This window comes from Coffea arabica, chromosome 11e (genome assembly GCF_036785885.1).
Source record: "Coffea arabica cultivar ET-39 chromosome 11e, Coffea Arabica ET-39 HiFi, whole genome shotgun sequence".
NCBI lineage: Eukaryota > Viridiplantae > Streptophyta > Magnoliopsida > Gentianales > Rubiaceae > Coffea > Coffea arabica.
This window is the reverse complement of record NC_092331.1, coordinates 35,642,565-35,656,494: the sequence shown is the minus strand read 5'-3', so window position 1 is coordinate 35,656,494 and position 13,930 is coordinate 35,642,565. Positions and strand designations below refer to the sequence as shown.

The window sequence follows — 13,930 nt, the reverse complement described above, 5'->3', positions numbered from 1 at the left end:
GACAATGTCAAGGCCAAAATCCAGGACAAGGAGGGGCATCCCCCCGAAACCAATAGCGCCTCATCTTCATCGGCAAGCAGCTGGAGGACGGCCGTACCCTAGCCGACTACAACAGCCGAAAGGAGCCAGAAGGAGTCCACCATCCACTTCTTTCTCCACCTCCGTGGTGACGCAACACCAAGCCCAAGAAAAAGAAGGCAAGTTTATCAGAAGGCTGGCGGTGATTGAGGGAACTCTGGACTAATTGTGCATTCAACGCTGAAGGGGATCGATGTGCTCTCCACCAACTCTCAGGTAGGTCCTCTTATGTCTCTCCTTGTTTCCCTAATTTTTTCCTCAATTAATTTGCCCTAAATTTTTCCCCAAATTTTTGTTAAAATTTTTACGGTGCCTATAGTTTGAGTTGTGGACTCCTTCTAGTAGAACTGTTTGATCTATAGTTGCAATTGCTTAAGTTATTTTTGTACAACCATGGGATGTAGACTTGATCACCCAATTCCATATGTGAGTCATGGTGACAAAATTCAATGGGTTTATGTGCGGGTGCGGTTTTGGCTTGGGACTAGGTGGGGCAAAAGTTGATGCCTAATTGGATGGTGGTGAAGGGAGTGGAAGAGAGCAAGGAGGTGATTATGGTACGATGTTGCTATGAGTGGCTGCTGGTGAGAGAAATAGTGGGTTAAATGGTGCTGGGTGGAGTGGGAATTGGGGAGTGATTAGTTGATTATCTATGTGGCTGAGCAAAGAGGTAGCACATTAAAGTTTAATCTTCAAAATTTCCAGAAAGCTTCAAACTTTGCTTGAAACTAAGCTAAACTAGAACCACCCATTAAAGTACCTACAGAAACGATTCTTGAAAGGGGTTCTTCGAAATTATTTGGATTTTTATCAAAAATCAAAGCAATAGCTACTGGCTCGTTGTTAATGAGCTTTATTAATTAGTAATAGTGCTAATAATAATATTTATATACATGCTATACATGCTGTTACAATTATCCAATGAAATGACAGAAAAGATTTGAAAGGTAGGAGGTGTGATTGGATGAATTGTGTGGTCTGTTTGAAGCTTTGGTCTTTTCTGGTAGACCAAATATATAGGTTGAAGATATCTATAATTATAGCCCTAATATACATAGGAAAAGAAATACAAATACATAGGCTGACGATATCTATAATTATTTTCCTAAGTAGCATGCTGGTCAATTTGATATTTGTGATTGTTTTCATGGTCAATCTAATTATTCTACACAATTGTAAGGTGGCCATGCATGCTATATGATAACATCATGATTTCTCCTTAAAGTTTTAGTAATTGTTTTTCTTTTTTGACTTCTAGTTTATCTCATGATTAACTAATCATACAAGTAACTTGAAACCTATTATAACTTAGAAAGCATCATTCTAAGTTATGAATATGGAATTCATTCCAGTATGCTACTTCCAACATTGAATTGTACTCATATTCCCTTTTCATATATTGTTGATTTGGCGTGCTACTTATATGCATATAATTATATAAATCAATATAGTGTGGATTAGTTTCAGGTAAATCACAAAAATTACTTTATTTCTCTTAGATTTGATTGATTTCTTATTTTTTGTAGCAATTGAAGTTGTTGACATAGGCTTAGGGTCTTCCTCGGATATTCTCATTGAGTTGCATTTTTCACTTTGAGGTACTTTACAGGCACTCTCCCTCAGTCCTTTTTCTTTTGTTTAGTAATCATGAGTACACTTTACTAGAATTTTTGCTTTGCGAATGACCTACAAAAATGTACTGCTGTTCACCAGTACTAATGTTTATTTAAATTATAAGCATTGAGTTGTCATCTGATGATAACGCTGATTTAATAGTACATCATGTTCATATTTGTTTTACTTTTAGCACATGCACCTGATTGTGATCAATTTGAATGATAAAATTTGTGTTTCATTACTTTGGAGTTTCTTTGTTGCTGTTTGCGATGATTAGTTTCCCCAATTTAGTTATTGTGCCTTCATTAAAATAATCTTGGATGCATATATCTTTATGTTAGGATACAAGACAGAGAAAACATGGCTAGGAGTTGGATGATTAAAAACTACCTAGATCCCAAATATTTAGATGGAGTTGGATGTCAATTAAAACTTTTTACTGCCTCATTAATCTAAGGCTGTTTATGCCAATAAGTGATTCATTGAAAAGGAAGGATAAAAAAATCATGAAAATTTTCCTTATGAAACTAAGGTGGCTATTTAATTTTGTTGTTTGTTTTGATTTATTTGAGTATCAATTTACAAGAACGAATAGGTAGTCTTTGTGTTTCCCTTTCTTTATAGATGAATCCAATAAAGACTATTTGTATTCGTCTTGTGTTTTTAATTTCATTCTCAGCTGTGAAATTAGTCATGTACTGTTAGATTATAACAGATTTGTCCCTAGTCAGTCAGATTGAGATACGAATGCCACTTTGGTTAGTAGCATCCCTAGAGATTCTGTTGTGAATAAGATTCTGCAGCATGATTCTAATGCGATACTTGCCAAGTTTGCTACCTTGCTGTCATAAACATGTAAAATTGCCAGATAATCAGGAAACATGCTAATTCGGTTGCTTTAGATTAGGGGATTTGTCTGGTTCTAATGACTTTATTAGCCTATTGTAATCTCTCAGGTTTCTAGAATACCTGAGAAAATGAGCGAGTGTGGACTTTAATTGTATCAAAAAGTTTGCTATCCAACATCACTATTATTCCCTTTTTTTGGTGGTGTGAAAGACTTGGCATTATCATTGTTAATTATCACTTTTAAGTTTCATTTCCTTATGATATTCTAGGAAGAGTTGTCTTATGTGTTTTTTTGTAATGTTAAATGACGTATTGAGACTGATAGAATAGAGCATTTCCTTAAAGATGCAACGGAATGATCTTTTGACCAGGATTTTTGTAAGAAGCTGGCATGGCTTTTCAAGCAAGCTAGGAACTTTTTGTGCCTTTTAATTGTTGGAGAAGATCAATTTGATGAATTTCTTATTGGATGATTACTCCTTCCTTTGACATGCTAAAATTGCTACCATTCTAAAGGTCATGCTAGAAAACCTGTTGTAAAGTGGATTGAGGTACTCTTGCTCTGCCTTCTTTCTAGACAGGCTAGTGGTCAAGTTGATCATTTTTTACGTGAATATTAACAATACTTATGTTACTGGATGCATATTTAGGTCCATAATTATAGAAAAGGCAGTAAAATTACCTCTATGAAGATGGTTCAGCTGATGCAACAAGAAAATTAACCCCAAACCATTTTTCCAAAAGCTGGCTTTTTGATCAAGACGAGTTAGAATTCCCAGATGCCAAAAGGTGCTTCTTATCAATATGCTTTTGCTTTTCTGTGGAAATATAGACAACCAGTATTTGTGCATGCATCAACCCCCAACCATTTTTCCAAAGATTTTAAGCACGATTTTATGGTTAATATGTTTATTTCACATGCAAGTGCTTTCCTACTAGCATAGTCTCTCAAAAAGTCACCTTTAGATCTGGTTGGCATGATAAGAGGACAAATTTTTTGGCTACAAGTTGATGAACTAAAATTTTTTTGTCTTGTAAGATGCAACTTTTACAAGTTGTTATATTTAATTAACTCATAGATTTTAACAATGTAAAACATATAATAAATAAATTCTAACAAATGTGAGATAGCTTTAAAGCTGATAACTTGTGTTCCACTCCTTTGTTCCAAATGGATGTCCTAGCTAGAGTCGGCTCTACTTTAAAATGAACTTAGATAACAATAATGTTTGAAACTTAAATAAGAAGTGGGAAACACATGGATTGCATTATGAATTGAATTTAATAAATGGAGAATGTTGGGTAACAAGTAGTCAATGGTAAAATTGAGAAAATCGTTACCACTCTTTTTCTTATTGCATGGCATTAAATGTAAAGTTAGACATCAATTTATCGTGAGCAGGGAGTAAGTTGGGATCTTAGTAGATCCACAGAATCTTTATATTGTATAAGATCAAGTTTCCTAAACCTTCACAAGTCCAGCTGGGTACCCTTTCCTTGACTAACTTTTATGTATAGAACTCAGGTATGTAGAAATTTATCAGGAATAGAGGTGTTTGAGGACACTTTCTGATTTGATTGTATTTACTGATTGTCTTGTTTGTAAAGTCCTAGGAAGGCCTTGTTCCTTCAACAGCATGTTTTCTCTATCCTGTCATGAAAAGTATGTACATCCATTTGCTAGCTATGATTTCTTGCATATCTCTGCTTGTAGTTGGTTTTCTATTACTGTTTTGAGTGTGTGTAAAATGATATCCGATAATTTACTATTCGAGTTAGAGATAATATTCAGTCAAAAAATTCTTTGTTAGTTGGCTCCATGACTTTGTTAGGAAGACATGTTAAGCCACTCCGTGAAAAGCTAGTAATATTTTGTTTGGCCTTGAGTAGTTTGTTAAAAAGGTATTGACCTCACTAATACTTAACTAGCTAACTTCTAAGCTAATTTGGGATATTGTCCTTGTTATGTTAATTTTCTGCCTTATTTGTTCTTGTCTTGACTAAGATTCTAATCGTGATTGAGTTTTGTTGTAGGTAAATATAAGATAGTTTATTTTTTTGCTCAAGCTACTTGTTACCTACTAATTATTATACTACTTTATGCAGACTTGTATTGCTTGTTCAAACTCTTTTGGCCTCTAATCCACAGCTACTAATTGATTGAGGAACAATGAAGACAAGGTTGTGTTTTGCTCTTGAAGTGTTTCGGCGGTAGCTGCTAGCTAAGTTTAGGACTTAGATTTATTTTTGTAAAGCTGTAGCAGGATGTTGAACTTAAGTATGATATTTTGGCATTTCGAATGTAATGGATGTCTTCTGTTTTTAATTAGCAGGCTTTGTTGTTATTTTTCTCAATTCGTAAATTGAATTGTTGGATTGATTAATTCCAGTATAATTTTCTTTATCAAACTACACGGTTACAGTATATTGTCACTAATTAGACTTCTCCACTGACAATGAAATGTTGTCACTAATTAGTATCTCTAAACTTAAAGCCTACAGTGATGACAAAAAGTTGTCAATATCACGTCTATTTTAGTGACAGGCGTGAACCAAAGTTGTTAGTAATTAGTCAATACAAGCAACAATCATCAAGAAGTTTCAGTGACAATGTTATTGTGGCCATCACTGACAAGATATAAAGTCATCACTATATTTGTACTTTTTATTGACGAAGTGAGTTGTCAGTAAAGAATGCTATTTACTGACGACATATTAAGTTGTCAGTAAAGAATGCTATTTACTGACGACATATAAAGTTGTCACTGTACATCTTTACCGATGGGCATTCACTGACGACTCTGTGGCGACTTAAATGTTGTCAGTAATTGTCATCAGTGACGACTTTTACTTTTTTTGTGACAAGAGCTGGTTGTCATTGATGACCTTTTTTCTTGTAGTGAACCCAAACCTGCCGAGATTCCAAATCCATCACAATAAAATGGTCAGTGGGATACAACCCAAACCTGCCAAGGTTCCAAATCCAACACGATAAAACGGTCAACAGGATACAACCCAAGCCTGCCGAGATTCCAAATCCAACACGATAAAACGGTCAGTGGAATACAACCCAAGCCTGCCGAGATTCTAAATCCAACATACTTACTAAATTTGGGTGTTTTAAAACCCAAAGGCCATTGCATGTTTGGGAAAAAACACAACTCATCGTAATCCAAGCCTCCAAACTTGCTCAATATTTGGCTTTTTCTCATGAATTTCTCAAATTTATCCAATCTTTTCAATAGATTTTTGTCCATTGGGGTGGAAGATTCACCCGTTTTCACCTTCCCTTGCATAGCAGCATCAAACATGAATGGCTCAGTGGTGGTGTGACGAGGTACTTGAGAGTTTGGGTAATTCTGAGGTACTTGAATGCTGGTCGGGTTGACTTGGATGTTATGGGAGTAAGTGTATGGAAAACTGGAAGCGAGGTAGATGATAGTCTCTTTGGGTATGTTTGCAAAGAACGGTGCAGAGGTAACTTGGGTATGAGACAGAGGAGGTGGTTGGTGTTCTATTTCAGGTTGGCTAATAGGCATGGGATCATGTTGGATACCGCCACTGTTAACAATCAATTGGTCAATTATGCGCCTTTGGGTTGTTATTTCTTCGCTCATTTCATTGAATTTGTTTAAAATCTCGCTCAGTTAAACTCCCAAATTTGTAGTGTTTGCTGGAGGTGCCGTTATAGATTTATCGGATGATTCAGGATGTATATTCATATTTACACTATTTCTCAAAGTTTGGCTACGTGATCATGTAATGACAGGGCTTCTTCGTGTAGCTATATTTATAATTACCTGAAAATTTAGGAAAAACCCTATTTAGATTCCCCTCTTGATTAACTATTGACAAAAGGAAAAAGGAAAAAGAAACGATTTATTAAAAATTAAAGTAATTCGGATGCATGTCCTATTGGGGGAGCCCTTTTTGTGCCAAGAGTAGGCCTAAAATGAGAATGCAATCCTCTAGGGTAGGCACTATATAATACCTGATGAATCCGATCAACTTATTGATATTCAAGTGAAAAGCAATTTGAAAAAATTTTGGCCAATTGGAGTGAGAAAAGACACTTGTCCTAACAAAATGAGGATAAAGTCCGAATGAATTGATTGATTCGATTAACACATAAAGTGATGTGTGAAAGAGCCTACTCTTGAAAGAATTGCAGTGCCTCGACTAGTTTATTCAGTTATCCTTGGATCGAAACCCTAAAAGAGAATAAATAGGTCAAATGGATCGGATGAAATTGATGATTTATTCAAAAATTGATCGGATCGCATTAAAAATGGGTAAATAGATTGAATGAAATTGATGATTTATTCAAAATTGACCAGATCGCCCTAACAATAGGTAAACTAGTCAAATGAATTGAATGAAATTGATAATTTATTCAAAATTGAATGGATCACCCTAAAATTAGTCAAATGAATTGAATGAAATCAATTAATCGAATAGACCGAATGAAGTGATGATTTAATTCAAAAATTGACTAAATTATCCTAAAAATAAATTGATCAAATAGATTGTATAGAGCAGATGGTTTATCCAAAAAAAATCGACTCAATCATCCTAGATGCCAATAAACTCATAAAAATGGGATGGATGGAATTGATGGTTTATTTGAAAATTGTCTAGATTGCCCTAAAAATGAATGAATGGATTGAGTTAATGATTTATTCAAAAAATGACTAAATTATTCTAAAAGTGAATGAATTGATCAAATAGATGAAATGAATGAATTGACAAAATGGATTGATGAATAAATTGGTCAAATGGATTGGATTAAATTGTCCTAAAAAATTAATAATCGGTTCAAATGGATTGAATGGAATTGATGGTTTATTCAAAAATTGATTGAATTGTCTATCCCTTGGTAAAAATTCATTGCGATGCATTAGTCTATGAGTCTTCTAAAATCAAGATTTGGCCTTAATATATTTACCATCTCAACAATGAGTGATTATTTGAGAATTTCTTCAACTTAATGTCCTTTACGCAAGGGATTTTTATCAATTCTGATAAAATGGATAAAAGATGATTGTTAGATGCTCATAAAAGTTGCTTTATTATCATGGAAAGATCGGATCCTACCTTACCTTGTGGACTACCCCTTTGGATGGTACAAGAAATATAGACGTGCAACTCTCATTGGATTACATATCCGAGACATAAGATGATTTATTCCTAACGTGGGATTCCCTATGCGGCATTCCCTCCAAAGGTTATGCATGATGCCAATTTATCAAAGCAATTAAATATGCAACTTTAAAATGAAAAACATGACTTAAGGGACCCTTTGTATGCCAGGGTGGGCCTAAAATGATGTGCACTTATTAACTTACAAATGTAATACATCGAAATTAAAACGTGCAATAACCTATCTAAAAGAGTATCATGCCAGACCTCTTATTTTCTAGTGTTTGTGAATGCAAAAGATGAGAAAACAAGGAAATGTTAGTTCAACACATAACACATAACATGTCAAGAAATTAGATGATACAGAAGGCAAAAAGAAAGAGAAGTAAGAAAAGAGGGGTGGAATCCCTCCCTTCATGCCTAGTGTTCCTAATTAGGGTAAGGTCAACTCTATCCTAGGCGATCTCTAATATGAATGCATGAAGTTGGGCTCACTAATACATCTAGACTCGATAAAGCTTCGTGCCCCCAAACCTTTAGACCAAAGGCGAAGGGTCATCAATCCCAAGGCCTAAGAGTCAGTGGTTCGAGTGATCCCTCGTACATTGCTACGCGCACGTCGTGCCACGGCCACATGTCCAAGGGGATCAATTTTAATCCTAAATAGGGAAGAGTGGTATGACAACCACTAAAACTAAAAAAGAAATGAAGGGTATAAAGTAAAACGTATGCACGTATGAAGTGTTTCATTTTGAATGGAGGGATTAAATACCATTAAATGCGGGTGAAGGTTCTATGGTGACTAACCCCCCCTCCCCAAGATGCAAGCGCGATACACAAATACAAATAAATGAAAGTAAACCAACAAACGATCGCATACGCGGATATTGAGACGATTGCGTGTGTGAAAATGTAAAAAATCCTAAAAAGTGGAAAAAGGAAAACGAAAAAAAAAGAAAAAGAAGAATGCAACCTAAAGCCTCCAAATGTGATATATAAGAAGATTAGAATAAGAAAAGAATTGACTAAATCAAGTACTCGGACTCTCTAAAGTCCCCAGTGGAGTCGCCAAGCTGTCGCGCCCCATTTTTAAAAGAAAAAATAACGTGTTTTAAAAAAATGAATTTTGATTAATTTTTTATTTGAAAAAATGAGTTTTTGATTTTAGAGAATAAAAAAAATGATGGGCCTAAATGGGACTTAAAATTGCGACGATTTTGATCTAAAATAATAGTTTAAAAAGGGTTTTTAATAAAAAATAGGAGTCGCCGGAGTTAAGGTGTACCAAGTCACCTAAAATGAATTTTAAATAAAAAAAGTTGAGAACACCCTTTTTAAACAACTCCAAGTCTTCGAAAATCAGAGAAAAAGGATCGGAAGGCAAGGATAAAATCCAAGGCACCCTTTTAATCTAGCCAAGGTTAGTTGCTTGATTTAGTCAAAAATTTTCTTAATTTAGTCTAAAAATTTATCACATTTGGATGTCACTATATGGATGCAAAACCTAAACCTAGGAGGATATCGGGGGTCGAAATATCTCTTCAAAGCTTAATTGGGACAAATCACATTAATTGTGATGCCCAAGAAAGTGACACTTTGAAGTGGTCATGAATATGCAAAAATATGAGACTCGAAGGAAAGAAAAGAAAATAATAATTATACAAAAAATATATATGACCTAAAGGAATGCATCATAACGGGTGCGGGAGGCTAAAATTCATGACTTTTAATTTTCCCTTTACAGAGGGAATACGAGCGTGCTAAGGCTAGAAAAATCATACTCGTCCATATCCCATATTTAAGGGGTAATTTCCCTAATATAATCAAGCAAAATGTACTAACCTAGTTCTAATTCTTAAATGGAATGCAAGTCTAATGTCATGTTTTCACGCATAGGGGTAAGGGATATACATATAGGGGAAATATGGGATAAGCGATATACATATAAAGGAAATATCATGCAAAATGATAAAAAAACCCCTAAAAAGTAGAAAATATGCATGAAAATGTAGTGATTGTCACAAAAACATGATCTAGCGCATGGATAGTCCTTAAGGGTCTAGCGTTGGACTAGCCCATGTCTATAAGTTCTCACTGGCATTGGACTAGTGAGAAATCAGAAAAAAGGGCCACAACTAGCGTTGGACTAGTATGGCGACGTCATGCACTCATGATAATCAAATAAATCATATGAAATATAATAAAAGCATGTAAACACATAATATCACATAAAACACATAGCACATAAGCATGATATCTAGATGCAAAAATACTTTTTTTTAAAAAAAAAAAAACTTTAGATTTTATTCACATGAGAAAGCCAAACACAGGACTTATGAGCACAATGTTCTAAGCACTAGGAGACGGTTCTCCTCTCCCAACCCCCCTTGCCCTTCTAGCAGATGGGACTCCCAACTGATCTAGCCGAAGTGCCCCCCTAACCAGTACCGGAGCTGCCCTTGGGTTATCATAAATCCGAAGCGGGTCCTGGGCATGCATGACCCCCACATTCGCCAATGCATCTGCTACTTGGTTTGTCTCCCGAACACAGTGCGAAAACCTATCCACTTCCGTAACCAATTGCCTAATCTGCTCCATCTCCACCCGAACATGCCATGGGCACTGAAGCCATCGTTGTAACACACCCACTAAAATTGCAGAGTCTGATTGCACAAACGGTGTGACCACTCCACGTCCAACACACAGCCGGAGTCCAATTAGAAGCGCTAGAGCCTCTGCCCGTAAACTGGTTTGCTCACGAAGAAAAGCTGAGAACGTAAAAACTAGTTGGCCATTGGAATCCCTGATCACTCCACCTCCACCACTCATACCAGAATTACCTTTGGAGCACCCATCAGTGTTGAGTGTCAATTGCCCCGTCGCGCTCGGCTTCCATCTCACAATAGTGAAGTCATACCTGGGAGAAGGAATTTGAGCAATTTTGTCGCACATCTCCGAGAAATCACGTGCATGGATCACTCGCTTAAACTAAATCTCGAACGCTGCTTTGATATCCTTGAAAATTGCCTGACAGACCTCTTGACTCCGAATCTTGGCTCCATAAAAAACTGCACTATTTCTCGCTTTCCAAATATTCCAGCATATCCAACTGGGCAGCCTGGCCCGTACAAATCTACCTTCTTCGGACGACGCCCCCAGTAACCACCAACTCAGAAGGCATGCTCTTAAATTTTGAGGTTGTGGAGTGACCCCACAAATGGCATTGAAGAAGCCCCACAGTTCCAACGCTATGTGCCCTGTGAAAAAGACATGTTCAGTAGTCTCCTCCGCAGCTGCTGCACAGCAGAAACACTTGGACGGCAGTTGGAACCCCATCATGAATAATATCACATCCAACAGCAACCTGTCTGACCTCCTGATATGCTGAGGATAGGGTGAAACGTCCGGACGTTGTTGGCATCCAAATAGTCTCTGCTGCTAGGGCCTCTCCCGGGGTCGGCTTCCTCAAGACAGCGCATGTAATGTCTGATGGCAGCACCTGTCCCAACCGCTGGATATCCCACCTCCCCTGCACGATGAAGTCCCCAAATGACCAGTCAGGTCTCACAGTCACTCTCAAGTACAGAGCCCCACTGCCCAACCACTTATCGTACCAGAAGTTACACTGTGACAGCCCCACCTTCCCCGAGGACGTACCAAAGGGGTTAGCGGACTGCCTGCCCAACTCTCGCCAGGATTGCTAAGACGGTTATACATAATCTAAAATGTTCCGAAAAATATTAGCGCGCTCAAGCGATCTAAAACCATAAAATGGGAAACGAAAATTAAAATCGCAAATGAATAGTGACTACCACGTCACCATCCAACCAGCATCCAATCGAATATATATATCACCATACCTCGGAGAAATATTTCCAAACCAAATAGGATACATGAACAGGGTTAAACGGTGTTATACACCTACATTTGTAATATACAAATCAAAAGAAAGTTATTTAGATCTAAATGCATTTAGGGGTTTTCTCCCCCATCGAGGAGCTTTACAAAAGCATATATTCAAGCTATATAAAAACTAACTCAACTCGTGCTTCAAAACAATATCGTCTTCCCAAAAGTTATTTATATTCCTGTAAGGAAAACAAAGTAACGAGGGTGAGCTTACGCTCGTGAGGTACCAACAAGACACACCAATAAGCACATTTTATCACATAGTGATTCCAAAGCTCATAAACAAACAAGTCAATATAAAAGGATACAATTGGCTCTCAAGAGCCACTTTCCACTTGCCGCACTTGATCTCCAACCCGTTGACACTCCGTCAACTGTTAAAGAGAAGAACATCCTGTAGGTCCCCACTTTACTCCATATTCCTTCCACCGATCACCCCCTTACCGGGCCCGAACACCTCACAGTAACAGAAAGGGTAATACTCGAGTATACCATAAATTCGAGGAGTTGTAGACACTAAATTTTTGGTTTCGAACTTTATTTGTTTAATTAATTTAATTTTAGCTTTATTTGTTTCAATTTTAGGTTATTTATTTATTTTATTATTTATCTTATCTTCGGGTCTCTTATTTTTGTTTGATTTAAGGTTAAAAGCAATTTTCTTTTACATACTAAATTTCAGAAAAGGAAAAAAAAGAAAAAAAAGAAAATCAACAAGCAGAAAAATCCTTTAGCATTTTATCTTTTATTCCCGGCTTTGCTCATTTTATTTGATGTTATTTTCATTATAAAAAAAGGGGGAAAAGCCACGCATGCAGCGGAATTACAGAATCATGAAGAATCCATTTTTCACGATTTTTTCGACTTTTCTTTCTTCCAAACCTTTGGCCACCTCATCCCCTTTTGGATTCCTATCAAAAACCTTCTAGAACAACAGCCATCGGATGGCCAAGGTAGAGGCATTGAGCTGGGGTGGTTTGTGACCATCCAGATGAGGGCTAAGAGAGAGGCACGGTGATATAAAAGGATAAGGAGAGAATCTGGAATGGGGGGGGGGAGCATCGAGTGACGGCAAAAGGATCCGGAAAGGAGGAGTAGGAAAATCTGGGGTTGAGAGCTAGGTTTGAGAAAAAGGAGAGAGCCGAAAGGGGTTGACGGCCAACAGAGGCTGAAACAGAGGGCAAGAAAGAAAAATGCAAGGGAGGTCTGAGAGATGGAGCGGAAGGAAATAGAGGGAACTATGGAGGCTAGGGTTTCGATCGGCAACAAAAGCAACGAAAGAAAAGAAAACAAAAAGAAACGGAGAGACAGCTTCGGGGAGCCTGAGGAAGAAATAAGGGAGACGGAAGGAAAGACAGAGGGAAAGGCTGCGGGCCAGGACAGCGAAGAGAGAGCAAGAAACAAGGGAGCTGGGCAAGGCTGAGAGTGAAAAAACAGGAATAAGAAAAATCTGGGCAAGAGAGGGAGCTTCATCTGGGGGCTTCGGGGGAGAAGAGGAAGAACAGGGAAAATATAGCTTTATCGTGGGGGGGCGGCGGACAGGAAAACAGAAGGAGCAGGAAGGGAGGCCGCGAGCTGCAAAACAAGAAGGAAAAGCAACGGAAAATAGGAAGGTTCGGCGGAAATGAAAAACAGAGGAGGAAGGAAATCGCAGCCGCCATTACGCCGTCGGAATCTGCCCTGACCGCCCGCAAAGCTTCGCCGAGAAGGCACCCTTACAACATCATTTCAACTTCCTAAAGCGTTTAAGGTGATGTAGTTCAATTTACTCTTGCCATTTAAGTCTGAATCTTGGCCAAGCTTGTCCGAGTCTAGCTTGCATTATTTTTCTTCTTTCGTTGTACTTTTTCTGCTCATCTTATGCGATGATAGTTCAGTTTATGGCACAAATCTGATGTTAAATGAACCAAGACTGAATCTTGATGCTTAGATCCCATAATCTTGTTGCTTTGGTACGAAAACTTGATGTTTTGCTTTGATTTTGTTGCCTGGACCCAGATGGTGTTTGACTGAGATTCATAAAAACAAAACTGCTGCAACAAGATGTTTGGTTTGGTTTATTGCTGTGATATTGATAAAATTGGGTCCAGGGGTGACTGAGGTTCTGGTTTGGGTTTGGTTTTAAAACTGGCCGCATGAATTTGCTAGGATTTCGAAACATCTGAAAATTGCAGACGCTCCTTCGTTAATTGCATATCCACATTCCTGTCTTCGTCTTCCTTGTTTGTGATCTTCTTGTGATAGCCAATCTGTCCCTTGTGCCTTAAAGTCTTCCCTCTTGTTTCCATGTTTGCCAGAACTTTTCTCCTGTCAAAATGTTGTGCGTTCCAGTTCGTGG

The 13,930-nt window shown here is 37.5% G+C and overlaps 1 long non-coding RNA gene across 1 annotated transcript; it reads left to right on the top strand.

Moving 5' to 3' along the window:
• The first annotated feature begins 238 nt into the window (after positions 1-238).
• On the top strand, positions 239-4,707 carry LOC113717779 (uncharacterized). Its single transcript, XR_003454494.2, has 3 exons — positions 239-294; positions 1,605-1,676; positions 4,651-4,707. It is a non-coding gene; the product is annotated as an uncharacterized lncRNA (long non-coding RNA).
• Positions 4,708-13,930: the final 9,223 nt, after the last annotated feature.